Source organism: Schistocerca serialis, chromosome 4 (genome assembly GCF_023864345.2).
Source record: "Schistocerca serialis cubense isolate TAMUIC-IGC-003099 chromosome 4, iqSchSeri2.2, whole genome shotgun sequence".
NCBI classification, from domain to species: Eukaryota; Metazoa; Arthropoda; class Insecta; order Orthoptera; family Acrididae; genus Schistocerca; species Schistocerca serialis.
Window position 1 is genome coordinate 431,670,148 of NC_064641.1, and position 24,743 is coordinate 431,694,890.

The 24,743-nt window shown below is 39.8% G+C and overlaps 1 protein-coding gene across 2 annotated transcripts in view; it reads left to right on the plus strand.

Annotated features, from left to right (window-relative positions):
- Nucleotides 1-24,743, plus strand: part of LOC126475023 (period circadian protein-like) — a 267,326-nt gene that overhangs the window by 200,738 nt on the left and 41,845 nt on the right. The gene's annotated exons all lie outside the window — the stretch shown is intronic.

Below are 24,743 nucleotides of genomic sequence, written 5' to 3' on the forward strand. Positions count from 1 at the left end.
TAGTGCAGAATACTTCTCTGATACTTGTAACAGTCTACAGATCCCCTGTAGGAAACTTCAGCTATTTATGAGAAATCTAGATGCATTATTGAGCTATCTGTCAGACAAGAAAAAACACTTTACAGAGATTTCAGTGTGGATTTCTTAAAAGACAGTGCCAGGACCAATGAACTAGAATCTTTATTTGGATGTTTCAATGTGATTCCAGCAGTCAGTTTTCCAACTCGCGTGCAGCAAGACAGCAGCACACTGACTGACATCGTTTTTATAGACAGTGCTCAGGCGGAAACAATTACTATGTAGACGTAAGCGCAGGCTTCCACAGTCATTCTCAATGTGTGCAGCCAGAGAACCATAAGAATTTTATTGACAATTGCTGTGTACTTAATTGTTAAAAGGCTACCTAATAATGACGCAAAATTAATGGAAATAAACACTATGGGACTTTACAGCCCTGAGGTAGGTTCACGCAAAACAGTGATGCTTATGACTGAGAACAAGATGCAACCTTTTAAGAGAAAGCTGAAAAATTTGGTATGGGGTGAAGGAATAGAGAAAGAGACGCTGATGCCGATTTCAATTTATTCCATACTAAAATTTGTGTCAGTATTTGACAGTTATTTTCCTAAAAGGTTATCCAGAAGAGCCATAAAAAGTAAGCCATGGATAAATAATGGAATTAAACTCTAATTTTACAGGAATAGGGAAAATAAAACAAAAGTCAAAATAATATCTCAATATTCAACGTTATCTGCATTTCATAAAGAATATTCTCATATTTCAAGGAAAGTCATTAAAAAAAATTGAAACATATAGTTTTTGTATTGATCAGAGTTTCGAAGCATGTGCTTGTGATATGATAGTGCAGAATACTTCTCTGATACTTGTAACAGTCTACAGATCCCCTGTAGGAAACTTCAGCTATTTATGAGAAATCTAGATGCATTATTGAGCTATCTGTCAGACGAGAGAAAACACTTTACAGAGATTTCAGTGTGGATTTCTTAAAAGACAGTGCCAGGACCAATGAACTAGAATCTTTATTTGGATGTTTGAATGTGATTCCAGCAGTCAGTTTTCCAACTCGCGTGCAGCAAGACAGCAGCACACTGACTGACATCATTTTTATAGACAGTGCTCAGGCGGAAACAATTACTATGTAGACGTAAGCGCAGGCTTCCACAGTCATTCTCAATGTGTGCAGCCAGAGAACCATAAGAATTTTATTGACAATTGCTGTGTACTTAATTGTTAAAAGGCTACCTAATAATGACGCAAAATTAATGGAAATAAACAATATGGGACTTTACAGCCCTGAGGTAGGTTCACGCAAAACAGTGATGCTTATGACTGAGAACAAGATGCAACCTTTTAAGAGAAAGCTGAAAAAGTTGGTATGGGGTGAAGGAATAGAGAAAGAGACGCTGATGCCGATTTCAATTTATTCCATACTAAAATTTGTGTCAGTATTTGACAGTTATTTTCCTAAAAGGTTATCCAGAAGAGCCATAAAAAGTAAGCCATGGATAAATAATGGAATTAAACTCTAATTTTACAGGAATAGGGAAAATAAAACAAAAGTCAAAATAATATCTCAATATTCAACGTCATCTGCATTTCATAAAGAATATTCTCATATTTCAAGGAAAGTCATTAAAAACATTGAAACATATAGTTTTTTATTGATCAGAGTTTCGAAGCATGTGCTTGTGATTTGATAGTGCAGAATACTTCTCTGATACTTGTAACAGTCTACAGATCCCCTGTAGGAAACTTCAGCTATTTATGAGAATTCTAGATGCATTATTGAGCTATCTGTCAGACGAGAAAAAACACTTTACAGAGATTTCAGTGTGGATTTCTTAAAAGACAGTGCCAGGACCAATGAACTAGAATCTTTATTTGGATGTTTCAATGTGATTCCAGCAGTCAGTTTTCCAACTCGCGTGCAGCAAGACAGCAGCACACTGACTGACATCATTTTTATAGACAGTGCTCAGGCGGAAACAATTACTATGTACACGTAAGCGCAGGCTTCCACAGTCATTCTCAATGTGTGCAGCCAGAGAACCATAAGAATTTTATTGACAATTGCTGTGTACTTAATTGTTAAAAGGCTACCTAATAATGACGCAAAATTAATGGAAATAAACAATATGGGACTTTACATCCCTGAGGTAGGTTCACGCAAAACAGTGATGCTTATGACTGAGAACAAGATGCAACCTTTTAAGAGAAAGCTGAAAAAGTTGGTATGGGGTGAAGGGATAGAGAAAGAGACGCTGATGCCGATTTCAATTTATTCCAAACTAAAATTTGTGTCAGTATTTGAAAGTTATTTTCCTAAAAGGTTATCCAGAAGAGCCATAAAAAGTAAGCCATGGATAAATAATGGAATTAAACTCTAATTTTACAGGAATAGGGAAAATAAAACAAAAGTCAAAATAATATCTCAATATTCAACGTTATCTGCATTTCATAAAGAATATTCTCATATTTCAAGGAAAGTCATTAAAAACATTGAAACATATAGTTTTTGTATTGATCAGAGTTTCGAAGCATGTGCTTGTGATTTGATAGTGCAGAATACTTCTCTGATACTTGTAACAGTCTACAGATCCCCTGTAGGAAACTTCAGCTATTTATGAGAAATCTAGATGCATTATTGAGCTATCTGTCAGACGAGAAAAAACACTTTACAGAGATTTCAGTGTGGATTTCTTAAAGACAGTGCCAGGACCAATGAACTAGAATCTTTATTTGGATGTTTCAATGTGATTCCAGCAGTCAGTTTTCCAACTCGCGTGCAGCAAGACAGCAGCACACTGACTGACATCGTTTTTATAGACAGTGCTCAGGCGGAAACAATTACTATGTAGACGTAAGCGCAGGCTTCCACAGTCATTCTCAATGTGTGCAGCCAGGGAACCATAAGAATTTTATTGACAATTGCTGTGTACTTAATTGTTAAAAGGCTACCTAATAATGACGCAAAATTAATGGAAATAAACAATATGGGACTTTACAGCCCTGAGGTAGGTTCACGCAAAACAGTGATGCTTATGACTGAGAACAAGATGCAACCTTTTAAGAGAAAGCTGAAAAAGTTGGTATGGGGTGAAGGAATAGAGAAAGAGACGCTGATGCCGATTTCAATTTATTCCATACTAAAATTTGTGTCAGTATTTGACAGTTATTTTCCTAAAAGGTTATCCAGAAGAGCCATAAAAAGTAAGCCATGGATAAATAATGGAATTAAACTCTAATTTTACAGGAATAGGGAAAATAAAACAAAAGTCAAAATAATATCTCAATATTCAACGTTATCTGCATTTCATAAAGAATATTCTCATATTTCAAGGAAAGTCATTAAAAACATTGAAACATATAGTTTTTGTATTGATCAGAGTTTCGAAGCATGTGCTTGTGATTTGATAGTGCAGAATACTTCTCTGATACTTGTAACAGTCTACAGATCCCCTGTAGGAAACTTCAGCTATTTATGAGAAATCTAGATGCATTATTGAGCTATCTGTCAGACGAGAAAAAACACTTTACAGAGATTTCAGTGTGGATTTCTTAAAAGACAGTGCCAGGACCAATGAACTAGAATCTTTATTTGGATGTTTCAATGTGATTCCAGCAGTCAGTTTTCCAACTCGCGTGCAGCAAGACAGCAGCACACTGACTGACATCATTTTTATAGACAGTGCTCAGGCGGAAACAATTACTATGTAGACGTAAGCGCAGGCTTCCACAGTCATTCTCAATGTGTGCAGCCAGAGAACCATAAGAATTTTATTGACAATTGCTGTGTACTTAATTGTTAAAAGGCTACCTAATACTGACCCAAAATTAATGGAAATAAACAATATGGGACTTTACATCCCTGAGGTAGGTTCACGCAAAACAGTGATGCTTATGACTGAGAACAAGATGCAACCTTTTAAGAGAAAGCTGAAAAAGTTGGTATGGGGTGAAGGGATAGAGAAAGAGACGCTGATGCCGATTTCAGTTTATTCCATACTAAAATTTGTGTCAGTATTTGAAAGTTATTTTCCTAAAAGGTTATCCAGAAGAGCCATAAAAAGTAAGCCATGGATAAATAATGGAATTAAACTCTAATTTTACAGGAATAGGGAAAATAAAACAAAAGTCAAAATAATATCTCAATATTCAACGTTATCTGCATTTCATAAAGAATATTCTCATATTTCAAGGAAAGTCATTAAAAACATTGAAACATATAGTTTTTGTATTGATCAGAGTTTCGAAGCATGTGCTTGTGATTTGATAGTGCAGAATACTTCTCTGATACTTGTAACAGTCTACAGATCCCCTGCAGGAAACTTCAGCTATTTATGAGAAATCTAGATGCATTATTGAGCTATCTGTCAGACGAGAAAAAACACTTTACAGAGATTTCAGTGTGGATTTCTTAAAAGACAGTGCCAGGACCAATGAACTAGAATCTTTATTTGGATGTTTCAATGTGATTCCAGCAGTCAGTTTTCCAACTCGCGTGCAGCAAGACAGCAGCACACTGACTGACATCATTTTTATAGACAGTGCTCAGGCGGAAACAATTACTATGTACACGTAAGCGCAGGCTTCCACAGTCATTCTCAATGTGTGCAGCCAGAGAACCATAAGAATTTTATTGACAATTGCTGTGTACTTAATTGTTAAAAGGCTACCTAATAATGACGCAAAATTAATGGAAATAAACAATATGGGACTTTACAGCCCTGAGGTAGGTTCACGCAAAACAGTGATGCTTATGACTGAGAACAAGATGCAACCTTTTAAGAGAAAGCTGAAAAAGTTGGTATGGGGTGATGGGATAGAGAAAGAGACGCTGATGCCGATTTCAATTTATTCCATACTAAAATTTGTGTCAGTATTTGAAAGTTATTTTCCTAAAAGGTTATCCAGAAGAGCCATAAAAAGTTAGCCATGGATAAATAATGGAATTAAACTCTAATTTTACAGGAATAGGGAAAATAAAACAAAAGTCAAAATAATATCTCAATATTCAACGTTATCTGCATTTCATAAAGAATATTCTCATATTTCAAGGAAAGTCATTAAAAACATTGAAACATATAGTTTTTGTATTGATCAGAGTTTCGAAGCATGTGCTTGTGATTTGATAGTCCAGAATCCTTCTCTGATACTTGTAACAGTCTACAGATCCCCTGTAGGAAACTTCAGCTATTTATGAGAAATCTAGATGCATTATTGAGCTATCTGTCAGACGAGAAAAAACACTTTACAGAGATTTCTGTGTGGATTTCTTAAAAGACAGTGCCAGGACCAATGAACTAGAATCTTTATTTGGATGTTTCAATGTGATTCCAGCAGTCAGTTTTCCAACTCGCGTCCAGCAAGACAGCAGCACACTGACTGACATCATTTTTATAGACAGTGCTCAGGCGGAAACAATTACTATGTAGACGTAAGCGCAGGCTTCCACAGTCATTCTCAATGTGTGCAGCCAGAGAACCATAAGAATTTTATTGACAATTGCTGTGTACTTAATTGTTAAAAGGCTACCTAATAATGACGCAAAATTAATGGAAATAAACAATATGGGACTTTACAGCCCTGAGGTAGGTTCACGCAAAACAGTGATGCTTATGACTGAGAACAAGATGCAACCTTTTAAGAGAAAGCTGAAAAAGTTGGTATGGGGTGAAGGGATAGAGAAAGAGACGCTGATGCCGATTTCAATTTATTCCATACTAAAATTTGTGTCAGTATTTGAAAGTTATTTTCCTAAAAGGTTATCCAGAAGAGACATAAAAAGTAAGCCATGGATAAATAATTGAATTAAACTCTAATTTTACAGGAATAGGGAAAATAAAACAAAAGTCAAAATAATATCTCAATATTCAACGTTTTCTGCATTTCATAAAGAATATTCTCATATTTCAAGGAAAGTCATTAAAAACATTGAAACATATAGTTTTTGTATTGATCAGAGTTTCGAAGCATGTGCTTGTGATTTGATAGTGCAGAATACTTCTCTGATACTTGTAACAGTCTACAGATCCCCTGTAGGAAACTTCAGCTATTTATGAGAATTCTAGATGCATTATTGAGCTATCTGTCAGACGAGAAAAAACACTTTACAGAGATTTCAGTGTGGATTTCTTAAAAGACAGTGCCAGGACCAATGAACTAGAATCTTTATTTGGATGTTTCAATGTGATTCCAGCAGTCAGTTTTCCAACTCGCGTGCAGCAAGACAGCAGCACACTGACTGACATCATTTTTATAGACAGTGCTCAGGCGGAAACAATTACTATGTAGACGTAAGCGCAGGCTTCCACAGTCATTCTCAATGTGTGCAGCCAGAGAACCATAAGAATTTTATTGACAATTGCTGTGTACTTAATTGTTAAAAGGCTACCTAATAATGACGCAAAATTAATGGAAATAAACAATATGGGACTTTACATCCCTGAGGTAGGTTCACGCAAAACAGTGATGCTTATGACTGAGAACAAGATGCAACCTTTTAAGAGAAAGCTGAAAAAGTTGGTATGGGGTGAAGGGATAGAGAAAGAGACGCTGATGCCGATTTCAATTTATTCCATACTAAAATTTGTGTCAGTATTTGAAAGTTATTTTCCTAAAAGGTTATACAGAAGAGCCATAAAAAGTAAGCCATGGATAAATAATGGAATTAAACTCTAATTTTACAGGAATAGGGAAAATAAAACAAAAGTCAAAATAATATCTCAATATTCAACGTTATCTGCATTTCATAAAGAATATTCTCATATTTCAAGGAAAGTCATTAAAATGTCGAGACATATGTACATCATGATACAAATTAAGATAAAATAAAAACTATATGAGATACTGTCAGATGGGAGACAGGACAGCCAGTCAGTGTACAAGAGACCATTACACTTAAACTAAGTAATAATGTTATGGCTGGTAATTCACAAGTTTGTGTACTTTTAGCAATCACTTTCTAAATGTAGTTGCAAAAACAGAAGTAAGTGGTTCAGTTGAAGATGTAAGAGAATATATTAAAAACATCATTCCACAAAACTTTAAGAGACCAGAAGGAGCACAATCCTTCACTGAAATTAATAGAATAATAAAAATTCTAATAAACATAATCTCATGTGATGTTAATGGAATTTCATCCACAGTTTCGAAAAAATGTTTCAGTGTAGTAAGTAACATTATTAGTAATACGTCACTGGTACAGGGAATTTTTCCGGAAAGGTCAACACACACAGCTGTTCAACCTCTTCATGAGAAAGGTGACATGACAAACTTAAACAATTGACAAAAAAAATGGTTCAAATGGTTCTGAGCACTATGCGATTTAACTTCTGAGGTCATCAGTCGCCTAGAACTTAGAACTAATTAAACCTAACTAACCTAAGGACTTCACACACATCCATGCCCGAGGCAGGATTCGAACCTGCGACCGTAGCGGTCGCTCGGTTCCAGACTGTAGCGCCCAGAGCCGCACGGCCACTCCGGCCGGCAAACAATTGACATCCCATTTCCTTACTGACCCCTTTTTCCAGAATATTCGTAAAAGTAACGTTCTCAGGAGTAGTCTCACACTGAAGTAGTAACAAGTAACGTAGCATATCACAATTTGGGTTCCAGAATGGTTGCTGGATTGAGAATGTTATTTATACATTCAATCAACAAGCAGTACAAGCATTAAATAATGTAATAAGGCCAGTTGGTGTGATCTTTCCATGGCGTTTCATTGTGTATTCATGATACCCTCTTAGAAAAGCTCAAATGTTATGAAATTGACAGCTTCACACACAGCTGGTTTGAATCATATTTAAAAGCAGGATGCAAAAAGTTGTGCTGAATAATTCAAAGTGTTGGAAGGGCAGATAATTTTAGTGACTGGGGAACAATCACACAGGGAGACCCGCAGAGTTCAATTTTGAATCTACCCCTATGCCTTATATATGTAAATGGCTTTCCATTTAATATTCAACAAGCCAATTAAGTATATTTTGCAGACAATACTAGTATTACACAAAGTCACACAAGACTTCAGAAAGCTCGCAAACAAACATCGAAGCACTAAAATAAAAGAAATATGCTCAGACAGGCCAAATTCAGGCAGTAAAATACAGCTGTAATGCCCAATCTACGCATTAGAAACGACCACAATCGTAATATCAGGCATCACAGACACAAAAATTATAACGCAAAATCCTCAGAAAAATTTTTGGAGAGTATACGGACATGGCATACGATCAAGAGACCAAACAAAGCATTATAAGAACATACTGGCAGAATCACAGACATTATCAGAAAACGCCGATTAACTTTATATGGACACATACGTAGAATGTACAACAGGCTCACAAAGAGGATTTTTAGTAAACTGTTCAATCAAAAAACCCGATGGTTTTAAGAAATAGACACCTAAACAAGCAGGAACTCGTAGGGAAATGATAAATAAAAGAGATAAATTCAGAAACAGAATTATGAACGTGAAATGTGAAGTAAGAGAAAGGAAGATAACAGGGAAAATATGGACAGAGCAAAGGAAAACAGGAATACAGGCAAAGAACGAAGAGGTTTTTGGAACAGAAAAAGAAGAACAGGAAAAAACATTAATAATCATGTAATATACAAGTTAATCATTGTCTTAAGGACAAAAATGTGTAATAATAATAATAAGAAGTCCCATTAGCGAAAAAGTAACAAAAGAGATTGTTAACGATAGTTTCTGAAGAATTATTAAGTAGTTTTTTGCAAGCTGACTCTCTCCAAATTTAGAAAAACACACTATATTCAGTTCTGTAAAACAAATAATAGTACCAACAATTCGTGTAGCACATAATCAGGAGTTAGATAATAGAGTGGAATGCTCCAAATATTTGGGTGTACAAAATGATGAATCCTTAAACATCAAAATAGGAAGGAACATACTACTGAGTTAAGTTCAGCTACTTTTGCTCTTCGTATAATTGCTAATCTTGGAAACAAATGTATCAACCTTCTGACGTATTTTGCATACATCCACTCAATAATGTCTTACAGAATAAATTTCTGGTCTAACTCATCGCTTATAAAAAAGATATTGTTTGGACAAAAGCGAGCGTGTCATGTAGGTACCTCTTCAAGGAGGTAGCGCAACTCTTCAAGGAAGGAGGCATTTTTAATGCGCTGTCTCTAATACATATGTTCGCTAGTAAATTCCGTCATAGGTAATCCATGACTATATGAAAGAAGTGAGATCCATACCAACAACACTATCAAATGGCTCTGAGCGCTATGGCACTTAACTTCTGAGGTCATCATTCTCCTAGAACTTAGAACTACTTAAAACTAACTAACCTAAGGACCTCACACACATCCATGCCCGAGGCAGGATTCGAACCTGCGACTGTAGCGGTCTCGCGGTTCCAGACTGTAGCCCCTAGAACCGCTCGGCCACTTCGGCCAGCCAACACTATAGGGGAAAATGACCATTATTGCTCATTATTATAGTTATCAATGGCTCAGAAAGGAGTTCAGTATGCAGCAACAAAATCTTTTCATTTGCTCATTAACATAAAATGTCTGATAGGTAGCAAAGCAGTTTAATATAAGGAACCCACGTCTTTATATGTAAACTGAGACACAACAGTCAAAACCTTCAGCTGAAACCTGTAACACAGGCTGTTTCCAACACAGATATCCTGCGCTGTTCGGCCAGCCACTTGCCCCAGAGCATGATACTCGGCGCATTAGGCGGATTGACCCGGCAGTCCCGCCGGACACAATGGCTGTCACGCCAAGATACTTCGCACGCTGACTGGCTGGCTGATTTGGGGGAGGGGACCAAACAGCGAGGTCATCGGTCCTTCTGGTTGGCGAGACATTCAGCGAGGACTGTACAACTGTTTCTCTAGGTCTCAGAAGAAATTCCGGGAGGTCTAGTATTGCACCAGCGAAACCTCACCACATCCACTACATTATACTATTAGAACATGGAATTTAGTTTCAGCACTTTATAAATACTTCACATGGTCGTCACAGTTGTTGGCAAAGTACTGATGTTCATGTTATTGTAAATATCACGGTGATCGGAAACTGTTACTCTCGTAGCGTAGTTGACAGCCATGAGATTGCTCAGCCTTTGGTTCGGGTTCGATCCTTACTACCGTCCCGTATTCAACTTTTATATCGCTCTCTCGTTCTGTTCTGAGAAATCCTTAATTAAGAACACGATTGGCGACTCCGTCTCTCGCGGGCCACTTGAATTTTCACGCGCAACGGCCTGACTGGCTATCTTCAATGCTAACTGACGCGGAAACGGCGCAACGGATAGAATTTTATTCTTAACGCTTATTTCACAGCACATCCTACACTCCAACACCTTTATAAGCGTTTCAGGCTGTTTCTGACCGCCCTGCATAATCAGTTTCATTTTTCATCACACAGGCTGCAACTTGCTATGTCATGTCTGGCCTTCAAAACGATATTTTCATATTCTCTCACTCGCTATGAGCAGATTATTATTCGTACACAAAAAATGAACAGGACCTTTTTTTGCGAAATTTAAATTTCGCACTAGGATACGTGTTCGCTGGACGCCACGGTTTTCGAGTTATTCAAGAAAAACGTACAAAAGTGAGCTTCCAACGCACCTACACCCCCAAATTCATCCCTCAAGAGTCAGAATGTTTAATAAGTGCTCATGACACTACCTTCAACTAGTGTGCACTACACAAACTATTCTCAATACTCGATATTTTTTGGTCTCTAATGTTTGGGCTGTTATGCCACCAACGTAGTGGCATTATTAATTTAAACGTACCTGTAAGGGTAATGAAAGAAAAACGACTTTTGTAAACGTTACGCTGAAATCAATTACGCTGTCATTTCTGTCCAAACTTAACCCTTCTTAGTCAGAAGTTCTTAAGAATACAGCTGCTAAAATTCATAAATGTGTTAGGTAAAATTTACACAAACGTCAGTATTACAGTTTGTATGTCCTACACTAGGATGGTGGCGTAGTAAGACCAGTCGATAGGGGCAGCTGAATCACGCTGTACATGATGTGCATCTTCATATTTTCGCGGTGCAATGGTTGTTCCGTAGAATTTCGGGCGTGCAGTCCCATAAATATTAGTCCATCTTCTAATATTTCGTCTGTACACCGTCCAGCCATCTTCAGAGTGTCCCGAGGTTACTGACGCTCCAGCGCTTGCTCCGTACTTTTATTTCTTATAGCCAAAACCTTTGATAAAGAGAGGTCAGCTTTGTTTGAACATGTTTTGACCTCGACATATTTTTACTCAATAACGAATTTTATGAACAGACTGTCGGTGTCGCCATGGGCAGCTTTCGTCGCCCTTGGTGGCCAGCATTTTTATGGAGGCCCTCGAGGAGAAGGTGCTGGAATCTGCTAGTTTGAAGCCCACAGTATTTTGGAAGTATGATGATGACATGTTTGTAGTCTGGCCCCATCGTGAAGATAAATTAAAAGAATTTTTAAATCATCTTAATTCCTTACACAGACAAATTCAGTTCACGATGAAATCTAAAGACGTGTGCCTTCCATTTTTGGATGTTTTCATACGACGCAAAGATAATGGTACTTTTGGACATGTAGTATACTGGAAACCGACTCATATGGATCTACACTACTGGCTATTAAAATTGCTACACCACGAAGATAATGTGCTACAGATGCGAAATTTAACCGACAGGAAGAAGATGCTGTGATATGCATATTATTAGCTTTTCAGAGCATTCACACAAGGTTAGCGCCGGTGGCGACACCTACAACGTGCTGACATGAGGGGAGTTTCCAACCGATTTCTGATACACAAACAGCAATTGACCGGCGTTGCCTGGTGAAACGTTGTTGTCATGCCTCGTGTAAGGAGGAAAAATGCGTACCATCACGTTTCCGACTTTGATAAAGGACGGATTGTAGCCTACAGCGATTGCAGTTTATCGTATCGCGACACTGCTGCTCGCGTTGGTCGAGATCCAACGACTGTTAGCAGAATATGGAATCGGTGGGTTCAGGAGCGTAATACGGAACGCCGTCCTGGATCCCAACGGCCTCGTATCACTAGCAGTCGAGATGACAGGCATCTTATCCGCATGACTGTAACGGATCGTGCAGCCACGTCTCGATCCCTGAGTCAACACATGGGGACGTTTTCAGGACAATAACCATCTGCACGAACAGTTCGACGACGTTTGCAGCAGCACAGACTATCAGCTCGGAGACCATTGCTGCGGTTACCCTTGACGGTGCATCACAGACAGGAGCGCCTGCGATGGTGCACTCAACGACGAACCTGGGTGCACGAATGGCAAAACGCCATTTCTTTGGATGAATCTAGTTTCTGTTTACAGCATCATGATGGTCGCAACCGTGTTTGGCGATATCGCGGTGAACGCACATTGGAAGCGTGTATTCGTAATCGCCACACTGGCGTATCACCCGGCGTGATGGTATGGGGTGCCATTGGTTAGACGTCTCGGTCAGCTCTTGTTCGCATTGACGGCACTTTGAACAGTGGACGTTACATTTCAGATGTGTTACGACCCGTGGCTCTACCCTCCATTCGATCCCTGCGAAACCCTACATTTCAGCAGGATAATGCACGACCGCATGTTGCAGGTCCTGTACGAGCCTTTCTGGCCGTTCATACATCTGACAGACAACACGTACAGTCCATGAGGGATGCACAGAGCATCGCAGGTATATTGGCGTTGTCAGAGTATTGTATTGATTCTGGGCACCCTATGGTGTGTGATAACGTCAAAATTTTACCTTCGACTTTATCTTTCTGGGACTCAGTCCCGAAAGTTGGTGACGAATTTAATTAATAGAGATAGCGGCTTCAGCTTGGACACATCATGAAATCCGGCACTTTCTGTAATAAACTTACAGAGACGTCGCGACGGTGCAGCTTGCTGTGATACATCGGTATCACCGTCTGGATAACCGCATAGCCATAGATCTAATTTCATGCATATGTTATACCTCTTTGCCATCTATCAACGTCTCTGATACCTTGTGTATCTGTGGCCGCATGTGCAGTGGCGCAGTCAGTGGGTTTAAAAGGACGGAGCAAGTGCTGGAGCGTCAGTTGCCCCGGCTCCCTCTAAAGACGGCTGGACGGTATAGAATCTAAGTATTAGAAGAAGAAGTGAAGTTTATGCGGGTACACGCCCACAATTTTCTGGAGCACCCTGAACATTTCTATCATGTTTACTAGCGTTACGTGCTAGAAATTGACCATTAGGTTGAAATCGACCAATAGTGATAAACAAAGCATCTTATTCAAATAATGTACAGTCTCAGACGATTAATGAATTCTTTTAATTTTGGTTGCTGTGGTACTTGCGAACTGCGTTTTCTATTTTGTTTCTTCTGTAAAACTGCTTTAATGGACAAAAATATCGTTATCTTGCATACATAAGTCTTTTGCCATTTCACACTGCAGAATTAGTGTCGTCACAGCCTCCCAGTTGCGATCAAAATAGCAGCGCGCCGTTCTATTGCCTTTTACTTGTGTATCTAGATGATGTAATTTGTAGATAGCGACTGAATGACGGCGCTATGGTATAGTTTAATTCGGCTGGCCCTTGCTGACATTTCATCTTACTGTAAAGTGACAATGCACGAACGATCTGTGCTTCAAATGACCCTCGAAGACATGTTGACTGACTGTAAGGAGTACACAAGATTCATTGTCTTGTTCATTGTCTTCTGCTAATTTATAATCTTCAACACTTAACATTTCTGTGTGTGTGGTTACAAGGTGTTGATACAGGCGATGTACATCAATAAAATTTCCACTTCCAGTTCTTTCAAGAAAAGAATATTATTGTTTTTCAAGCCTCGAATACTTTGGTCGATGATACTAAAAGTAGTCTCTAATTTCTGTATTCTTACAGTATTTAGCCCTTCAGCTATTTTTATCTCTTTGAGTATTGCCTGTCTCAATGAAGAAGTTAAACGAAAAATTAAGCCCCTCCCACACCAGCAGATTCAGGGACTGTGTTATCTGTGATTGTGCCTCGACCTTCCCCTTTCTTATTTTCCCAGTCAACAAATCTGATTACCTGGCTTTCCGCTTCCTGTTAAGGTGTAGCCATGCTTCCTGTGTCCCCGTTTGCCAACTTGCACATTACCAATGTGAGCACTCTCCGAGGCCCGCAGCAACACTCCCAGTTCCCAGTTAACTCGAGTGCAGCTTTGTAAAGCCAAGGCTGATAATTCGCTGAAGAATCTTGACATGATTCACTTTTGTGTGTAGTTGTTGTTACTTGTGTGTGTCCAGGTCACTCCTCATGCTATACCTCATGTTTCTGGCCAGGCTATTACCTTCTCTCTTCAACTGTCAGCACATAATCTATCTCATTCAAATCCCTAATTAATTATGCATTTATGTCTTCTGTGACCTGGCCATACCACGTACTTGGTTTCAAAATTCTTTTATTTTGAAACGTTAATCCTAATTTGTCCTGCAGCTGTTGGCCTACACCCTTTCCACAACTTTTCTTTTCCTCTTCGATTCTTTCCCGATCTAGCTGATATTTTGCTCCTACCATACTGCTACCCACTGTTTTCGTCTGCTGGATGAGGCTTTCCTACGCGAGGTAGCGGGTTATACATTCCAAGACAAAAAAATAAATGAGTATAATTTTCGAAAAATTTGCAGTATTTATTCAAGAGCAAAAGCCTCACAAACTGAGCAACTCACGTCGGTATCTCACCAATGCCTGGGGCTTCTCCAGACTCGTCTCCGCTGGTAATCGGGGCTCCGTTTTAAGTGGGACTCAACACTGAAGACAATTCTACTCCAGTCAATGAGATTCCAGGCCGAAGACGTGTCTGGAGAGGCCCCCAGACAGCAGAGGGATACCAACGCGATTGTCGCCCCCTTTACAGCCCGACAACCAGGGGTGATTGTCTGGACTGCTGTTTCTTTTCACATATCTCTTTGGTTGCCGGCAACGATGGCCGAGCGGTTCTAGGCGCTTCATTCCGGAACCGCGCGACTGCTACGGTCGCAGGTTCGAATCCTGCCTCGGGCATGGATGTGTGTAATTTCCTTAGGTTAGTTAGGTTTAAGTAGTTCTAAGTTCTAGAGGACTGATGACCTCAGATGTTAAGTCCCATAGTGCTCAGAGCAATTTGAACCATTTGAACCTCTTTGGTTGTCATCCGCGGCACCTCTACAGCACAGTGGTAAGTCAACGATATTCAGCGCCCCGTTTTGTTGCCCTTCACGGTAAGCAGTCCTGGGCTTAAATTTCAGCAAGACAATGCCCTTCCTCACACAGCGAGAGTTTCTACTGCTTGTCTTCGCGTTTACCAAATCCTAACTTGGCTAGCAAGATCACCGAATCTCTCCGTAAATTCAGAATGTTTGGAACATTATTGTCAGGGCCCTCCAACCATCTCGTGATGTTGATGTTCTAGGCGCCAATTGGATAGAATTTGGTACCACATCTCTCAGGAGAACATCTAACGACTCTGTCAATCAATCCCAAGCCGAATTACTGCTTTCATACTGGCCACATATTTACTCGCTCGATTTGTGAAGCCCTTTCTCTTGAATAAATCATACAATTTTTCAGAAATTCTAATCATTTGTTTGTCTGTACAGGTATGTCACACTTACCGATTTCCGTACCATTAGGATAACTCCTTCGTGGTGCGTCTTTTTTTCTTAGAGCGTACTTGTTACACAGTTTGACAATAGACTTGCTGTGCAAAGAAACTCCTCTTCGATCGTTACCTATTACCTTTTCCCACGCAAGTTCGAATCAAAGCGGGTTTCATGAGGGTCATGACCACCACCTCCCTTCCAAAAAAAGAACAATTCAGAAAATGTGTATCAGTTTCCAAATTCTCAGCTAACCTTTGGAGAATAAAGTAGCAAAGACCGTCAAAAAATGCTAGAAATTAAAGATATTACAAGTCGTGTCTAATACAGGGCGCTTTTGAGTTGCTTGTGTGAAGACCTGTCGACGGAGATTGATTTAAGACGTGACCGCCTGCACAGAACACTCCAGTCAGGGAAAAATGCTCATTCTTTGGCTTATAATACCTGCTTCCAACAATAGATCCCACACCGTCCTCGAGTACACAGTCAGAGTTACAAACCACAGGACGTTGAATAAAGCCAGACAGAAAGGGAAAAACCCTCCAATACGAAAAACAACAGAAAACTGACTTCTCTAACGTAGGTGAAAACAATCTGAGGAAATAGTGTTCCCCTCATTCACACCCTCACATAGCCTTACCCGTACGGACCTGTTTCCACAGTCATAGTGCTAAATGATAAACCGTATTGATGGCGGTCAGTGCACGCTTCTCTTTACATTATGTAAGTTACGACGTACTCAAGCTGTGACAGTCTATAGCGCTCATGAAAACATCTTGCACATTTTTTTGATTTATTAATAAAATTGTAATCATCTGTGGCACATTCAAAATGGCAGATGTGAGGGCAAAGAACCGAATCCTAGAATTCTGCCTGTTCCCACGATTTAGTTTCCTTCTCCTCCTTAAACTGTCCTAATTCAAATTTTGAAGCCTCAAGTTCTGCCTGAATGTTACAAATTCTACTCTTCAGTTGAATTATTTTTCTGCCTCTGCAGCAAATCCTATATGTACATTGGAGAACCTCATTAAATATTTTCATCTCCGTCATACTGCATTCGCCAACATGAATCTAAAGTTTATCCCCGCAGGACACTCCCGCAATAACTAAATCTACGGCAACATAGAGAATTATCGCCCATGAAAGTATAAGCGAAGATGTTAACAAAATTTCAAGAACGTATAAAAATTAAATTGATTTTGAAATACGGATGCAATGTAATGAAAAGCATTTTTCTCAAGTTCGTACCGGTAAACAGTTAGTTCTCTTTTTCTGGATAGTATTCAGACAGTTGCACATGAGCAAATTCTGACTAAAAGTTAATCCAAACGGAATTCGAATATCCTATTTCTTAACGTACTCCGTTGCAAAATTACGCCTACAGACGCGACCAATCGAGCACAGAATAACACAGTCTCCAACCGTTAATACATTTAGTAGAGATAAGCCTTCAATAGAATAACTGTTGCGTATACTAAGAAAGATTCTACAGTTTAAAAACAACATAATAACAAATAAAAAAAGATTAAAAACGTACGCCGCGCGGGATTAGCCGAGCGGTCTAGGGCGCTGCAGTCATGGATGTGCGGCTGGTCCCGGCGGAGGTACCAGTCCTCCCTCGGGCATGGATGTGTGTGTTTGTCCTTAGGATAATTTAGGTTCAGTAGTGTGTAAGCCTAGGGACTGATGACCTTAGCAGTTAAGTCCCATTAGATTTCACTCACATTTTTTTGAGATTAAAAACTTATGTTTTCACGCGCACAGAAGTCATCTACATCTACATTACGTGATTACTCTGCTTTTCACAAAAAAGTGCCTGGCAGAGGGTTCAATGAACGACCTTCACGCTGTCTCTCTACCGTTCCACTCTCAAACGGCACGCGGGAAAACCGAGCACTTAAACTTTTCTGTGCGAGCCCTGATTTCTCTTATTTTATCGTGATGATCATTTCCCCCTATGCATGTGGGTGCCAACAGAATGTTTTCGCAATCGGAGGAGAAAACTGGTGATTGAAATTTCATGAGAAGATCCCGTCTCAACGAAAAACGCCTTTGTTTTAATGATTGCCACTCCAATTCACGTATCATGTCTGTGACTCTATCTCTCCTATTTCGCGATAATACAAAACGAGATGCCCTTCTTTATACTTTTTCGATGTCATCCGTCAGTCCCACCTGATGCAGATCCCACACCGCACAGCAATACTCCAGAATAGGGCGGACAAGCGTGTGTAAGCAGTCTCTTTAGTAGACCTGTTGCACCTTCTAAGTGTTCTGCCAATGAATCACAGTCTTTGGTTTGCTCTACCCACAATATTATCTATGTGATCGTTCCAATTTAAGTTATTTGTAATTGTAATCCCTAAGTATTTAGTTGAATTTACAGCCTTCAGATTTGTGTGACTTATCGCGTAATCGAAATTTAGCTGATTTCTTTTAGTACCCATGTGAATAACTTCACACTTTTCCTTATTCAGGGTCAATTGCCACTTATCACACCATACAGATATCTTATCTAAATCATTTTCCAAGTCGTTTTGACCATCTGATGACTTTACAAGATGATAAATGACGGCATCATCTGCAAACAATCTAAGACGGCTACTCAGATTGTCTCCAATGTCGTTAATATAGATCAGGAACAATAGAGGGCCTATAACACTTCCTTGGGGAACACCGGATATTACTTCTGTTTTACTCGATGACTTTCCGTCTATCACTACGAACTGTGACCTTTCTGACAGGAAATCACGAACCCAGTCGCACAACTGAGGCGATACTCCGTAGGCACGCAGTTTGGTGAGAAGACGCTTGTGAGGAACGGTGTCGAAAGCCTTCTGGAAGTCTAAAAATATGGAATCAATTTGACATCCCCTGTCGATACCACTTATTACTTCATGAGTATAAAGAGTTAGTTGTGTTTCTCAGGAACTATATTTTCTGAAACCGTGCTGACTATGTGTCAATAAATCGTTTTCTTCAAGGTACTTCATAATGTTCGAATATAGTATGTGTTCCAAAACCCTACTGCAAATCGACGTTAGTGATATAGGCCTGTAATTCAGCGGATTACTCCTACTTCCCTTTTTGGGTATTGGTGTGACATGAGCAATTTTCCAGTCTTTAGGTACGGATCTTTCTGTGACCGAGTGGTTGTATATAATTGCTACATATGGAGCTATTTTATCAGCATACTCTGAGAGGAACTTGACTGGTATACAATCTGGACCGGAGGCCTTGCCTTTATTAAGTGATTTAAGCTGCTTCATTATTCCGAGGATATCTACTTGTATGTTTCTCATCTTGGCAACTGTTCTTGATTGGAATTCGGGAATATTTACTTCGTCTTCTTTGGAGAAGGAGTTTCGGAAAACCGTGTTTAATAACTCTGCTTTAGTGGCAGTGTCATCAGTGACTTCACCGTTGCTATCGCGCAGTGAAGGTATTGATTGCGTCTTGCCACTGGTGTGCTTTATGTACGATCAGAATCTCTTTGGGTTTTCTGCCAGATTTCGAGACAGAGTTTCGTTGTGGAAATTATTAAAAACATCTCGCATTGAAGTACGCGCCATATTTCGAACTTCTGTAAAACTTTGCCAATCCTGGGGACTTTGCGTTCTTTTAAATTTGGCATGCTTTTTCGTTGCTTCTGCAACAACGATCTGACCCGTTTTGTGTACCATGGGGGATCAGTACCATCACTTATTAATTTATGTGGTATATATCTCTCAACTGCTGTAGATACTATCTCCCTGAAAATGTACACTTATATGATCAGCTCGGAAGGAGTGAAGACTGTCTCTTAAAAAGACGTTAAGAGCATTTTTATCAGCTTTTTAAATAGATATACTTTGTGTTTCTTTTCGATGGTTTTAGGTGTTACGGTATTCAGCCTAGCAGCAATTGCCTTGTGGTCGCTAATCCCTGTATTCGTCACAACACTCACTATTTGTCCAGGATTATTTGTTGCTAAATGGTCAAGTATGCTTTCGCAACCATTTACGTTTCGAGTGGGCTCATGAACTAATTGTCCAAATTAATTTTCTGAGAAAGCATTCAGTACAATTTCGGATCACGTTTTATGCCCGCCGCCGGCTTTAAACTTGTCCCTCGGCTGCCTTTTTTAGTTACAGTACAACATAGTGCTTAATGTGTCCGTTATGTGACTAAGTAAGATGGTTTAAAACTCAATTATATGTAAGACTGATCGTTAAACTCTGTGTTTCTCCCCTGTCGTAGACAGCAAACACAGCGGGGTGAGCTGACTGGTCTTGGCAGCGACCGGAAAGCAGCCAATACCCGTTGATGTCATTCGATTTCTATCTATTCTTTAAATCCCGTCAGTCACTTCGCTGAAAATCTACTTAAGACCTTCAACGTGCTGTTGGAATGGCGTCAATGATGATCCACGTTTTGAAAGTCCCAATACATTACAGGAATCTCGCCAGACTGAATAACATTGCAGAAGTCGCTGGTCATTGCACGGTTGAGTACGCCAACCATGGGGTGAAAATTATACACTGACTCACTTTCAAAAACAACATGAAATAAATTGATGATTTCTCAGTGGTACAAGTATCTTAAAAAGTTACAATTTGAGCTTATTCAGCAGCTAACGTATTGAGAAATTATTTAGCAAATTGCCGTCTTACTCCACGCCTGTCACTTCAGTGGCAATGGAACTATTGCACATAAAAGTTCATTTTTCATTAAACTGTAGTTAAAACATGTTAGAGAATACAGTACTATACAAACAATATTTCTCTTTCTCATGCCGTCGATAGCTTATATTTCAAAAACCGAGACAAATTTTTATTTATACACACAGAAGTGTAATGGCGTCAGTTCTTAAATCATTTACGAGTAAACACTATTGCATTATTGGACTAAATTCATGAGATCCACACAAGAGAACATTTTGCTATAATTTAATTTTTCTTGTGCATTTTTTTCTGATTCACCTATACATTTTCTTTAAATAACGCTGTTATAATACGAGGAGTAATCAATAAGCTATGTAACTCTTTTTTTCTGAAAACAGGTTGTTTTTATTCAGAATTCCAATATACCATATAATTTCCCGCTCTACAAAACGCTGTTGTTCAACATAATCTCTGTTCAACGCGACGGCCTTAGGCCTGTATACGCGCTTGGTACCACTCTACTGGTCTCGGTGCATCGATAACGTCCCCGTTACCCATGTACTGCCTCCCGCGGAGGACATCCTTCATTGGGACAAACAAATGGATGTCGGAAGGTGCTAAATCTGGGCTGTAGGGTCGATGAGGTTGCGCAAATTTCTGTGAGGCCTTGCTTTATCATGCAAAAGTTCGTTAGCATTTTTGTGGCGACGAACACATTTACGTTCCAACAGTACAAGTGTCACTGCTGTATGCGACCGACCGGGACGTGGGAGATGGAAAGGTTTGCGTGACTTGTTGCGATGATGACAGACGCCCTCCCAACGACTCACCGTGCTTTTGTTCACACTCAGCCCTCCGTAGACATTCCGCAAACGCCTGTGAATAATTGCGAAGCTCTGATTTTCCGCGAAAAGGAACTCAGTGACAGCTCTCTGCTTGGAACGCACCTCCGTTACAGCCGACATTTTGAAGGCTGCGTATAGCGCCGCCACCTATCGGAACTTCATAAAGCTACAGGGGCTGAAGCGGGAATATCCCACGATGTCCCTAAACCAATTCCACATTTTTTCAGCCGAAATAGAGCGAGAAAAAATTGTGTTGCAGTATTTATTGAACGCCCCTCTTATTCACCTATCTGTCATGTCGACTTCTCTTCCCACATTATACACAATTTCCCAGTCACATACCCCATGCAGAAGTCTGGAAACTTTTAACTGTATAAAATCAAATATTATTATGCTTTCCGCATAAATTTGATGATCAAAACCTGTTCGATTTTCAAAAGAAAAAAAAAGTTGTGTTTTGTATCATCAAAGCGATTCATTTAAGTTTCTCCAACTGGGAACTGCACACAAAGCACGTACGTTCACCCACCACTTGCATGGTCATGTACATCGTTCCGTTCATCCTCTAACATAAGGAATCGTTATCTCATTACACTGTCAATCATAACATTATGTTGGTATAGCCCACATATCACACTGAAAATGGCTGGTTTTTCATTTTTTTTTTTTTTTCCGCAGACGATAATCACGTAGTGTCATTCACAACAAGCGTCGCTTGCCACGGCAGCGGCCAGATGTCATAAAATCCACAGTGATACTGGTATCTTGTATCTAGTGCTATCGCCTGTGTACTAACTTACGTTCATCTCAAGGTACAGTAGACATCGTTAGGTTAGGCTGGGTTAGCTTAGGTTAGACTCATTCCTGTACAGTAAGAAAACGGAAATTAAATGGTGAACTGTCAATGCACCGATTGAAGTATTAAAAAAAGCGTCATCGTCATCGTCCTCAAGGATTAGACCTGTTCCGCCACAGAAGCCGACTCTTTAAGGGACATAGAGCATCTGTCTTTCCTGTTTGGTTATTTTATATAGCAGCTTTAGTTGTCCTATTGTTAGACATGCCGCTGGACATGGTCTTTCCAGTTGAATCGGTGTATTTTCAATTACATTTGTAATGAGTATAATATTTGTAGTGGTTATTAAAAAATTTACGAATTATTATTGGTTACTGCAGTTAAAAAGTATTTATCACTAGAAGTGTTTGCTCTAAAGTACAAGGCATCTTCTGTGGTCTATCTGGAAATATGATATAAATGACATGTCTCTACATTTTCGTATTTATTTTTTGATAAGAATATTTCTTTATAACATTCAAGTTCAATTTACTACTGGTGTTCTTTCCTCTTCCTTACATATGCCTTTTCCCACGTTGTTACCGGATGTTGACGTTGAACAAAACCTTGTTGTACATTCACTTTTGGCATCTTTTCGGTCTTTTCGAACCAGTTCCTTCCTACGCTGCATTTTTTGTTTTTTTCTCTACTTCTGCTCACTTCTGTGAACTTTCCAAGTGGACCAGTACTGGAGTTTCACTTGTTCTGCTCTCAGCACAGTGTTTGTGTTTATGCATTTGTTTTCTGTCTACGTTGTGGATGTTGTCCACCGGTGAATGTATTTTTTCGGTAGTCGTGGGTGTGAAAAAAAACTGAAGAAGCTGCGTTAGATGGTTCTCAGAGATGGGAGTGAAATGGCAGCAGGGGTAGTGGGCGAGAATGGTGGCTAGTACATGGGACGGTGATTATAAGCAAGGTAGCTGGGAGGACAGGGTGGTGGTGGATGGAAACTGAGAGGGAGGGAGCGTAATGAATGGCTGACAATTAATATTGAGTGGTCTATTAGTTTAAAAGTAACTCCCGCGCGATCGAGAGCTAGTGCTCGCGCACGCCCGCACACACACACACACACACTCACACACACACACACACACACACACAAACGCGCGCGCGCGCGCGTGAGCCGGCCGCGATGGCCATGCGGTTCTAGGCGCTGTAGTCCGGAACCGCACGACTGCTACGGTGGCAGGTTCGAATCCTGCCTCGGGCATGGATGTGTGTGATGTCCTTAGGTTAGTTAGGTTTAAGTAGTTCTAAGTTCTAGGGGACTGATGACCTCAGATGTTGAGTCCCATAGTGCTCAGAGCCATTTCAACCATTTGAACCACACACATACACACACACACACACACACACACACACACACACAGACTACAAAAGAAATATGGTTTCGCACGTTGGCAGTACACTGTGCTGAGTGCAGAACACATGAAACTACAGAACTATGCCACTTATGAAGTTTACAAAAGTGAGGTGGGGTACAAAAAAACGCAAATGCGGCGTAAGAAAAAGATGGTTCAAAATAGACGAAAAGTTGTGAAAACTGAATGTACAACAAGGTTTTGTACGACCTCAACCTCCGCTAACAACGTAGGAAAAGGCACTGAACTACAGAATACATAAACAAGAGGCAAAACCATCGTAATTAAATCGTATATACCAATGTTATAAAGAAATAGTATTTTTGATCTCCAAATACGAAATGTATACACATATTATGTGTATCATATTTCCATAATGACTACAGAAGATAATTTATAGATAAAAGCAAAACGTGTCTGATGATAAAATTCTTTAATTACGGAAAAACCAAAAATAACATATATTAGCTGCTGTGGAATATAACCATGCAAATAAACATATTAAAAAATATAAACGCGCTGACGATGGAGCATAAGAGTATAACTGAAAACATAACGAAGACCCATGATTAAAAACGAAAAAACGATATCATTGTTTCTCGAAACAAGGTTGCATGCAAAAAAATAAAAGGAAAGTCAATTACGAAAACTGTGTCGTTCAAAAGGTGAGACCCTCACGCAATGTGTTTGATTTGGCACTTAGCGAGTTAGGTGCGCCGTCCTACGGCGGCAGACAGCAACAGGTCCGCGTGGCTGAATCGATACTCGCTGGGTGGCGGTTGCCGACAAAGGATGTCGCCACACCACGTACAGCCGCGCCCCTTTCTTTCTACTCGAGCGCCCGCCACACAGCGAGAGGCACGACCTCTCTCTGACAGCGTAGTCCTCACAGCGAGTCTGGCAGAGGCGGTTTATCCATGTACCACGTGCTAAGTGTCCTGCAATGCAAGGATACCGCGACGCACTATTTCTTTTGGATAAAAATTAACCGTAAGCAGTTTGACACTGAAAAGAATAGGACTATATAGGACCATTTCGGCAGTCGTGTGCAGCATTTTCAGCGCAATGCAAATAATAGATCACAGACAAATAATTGCATATTTTAGAACGTTCGAAGAATACAATGGACGTAATTACATTACATTAAAACATGTTTTACGTATTATATATGTTGACACAACTGATTAGTTTACATTCTTACAAGGGAACCTCCCCATCGCACCCCCCTCAGATTTAGTTATAAGTTGACACAGTGGATAGGCCTTGAAAAACTGAACACAGATCAATCGAGAAAACAGGAAGAAGTTGTGTGGAACTATGAAAAAAATAAGCAAAATATAGAAACTGAGTAGTCCATGTGCATCATAGGCAACATCAAGGATAGTCCGAGCTCGGGAGCGCCGTGGTCCCGTGGTTAGCGTGAG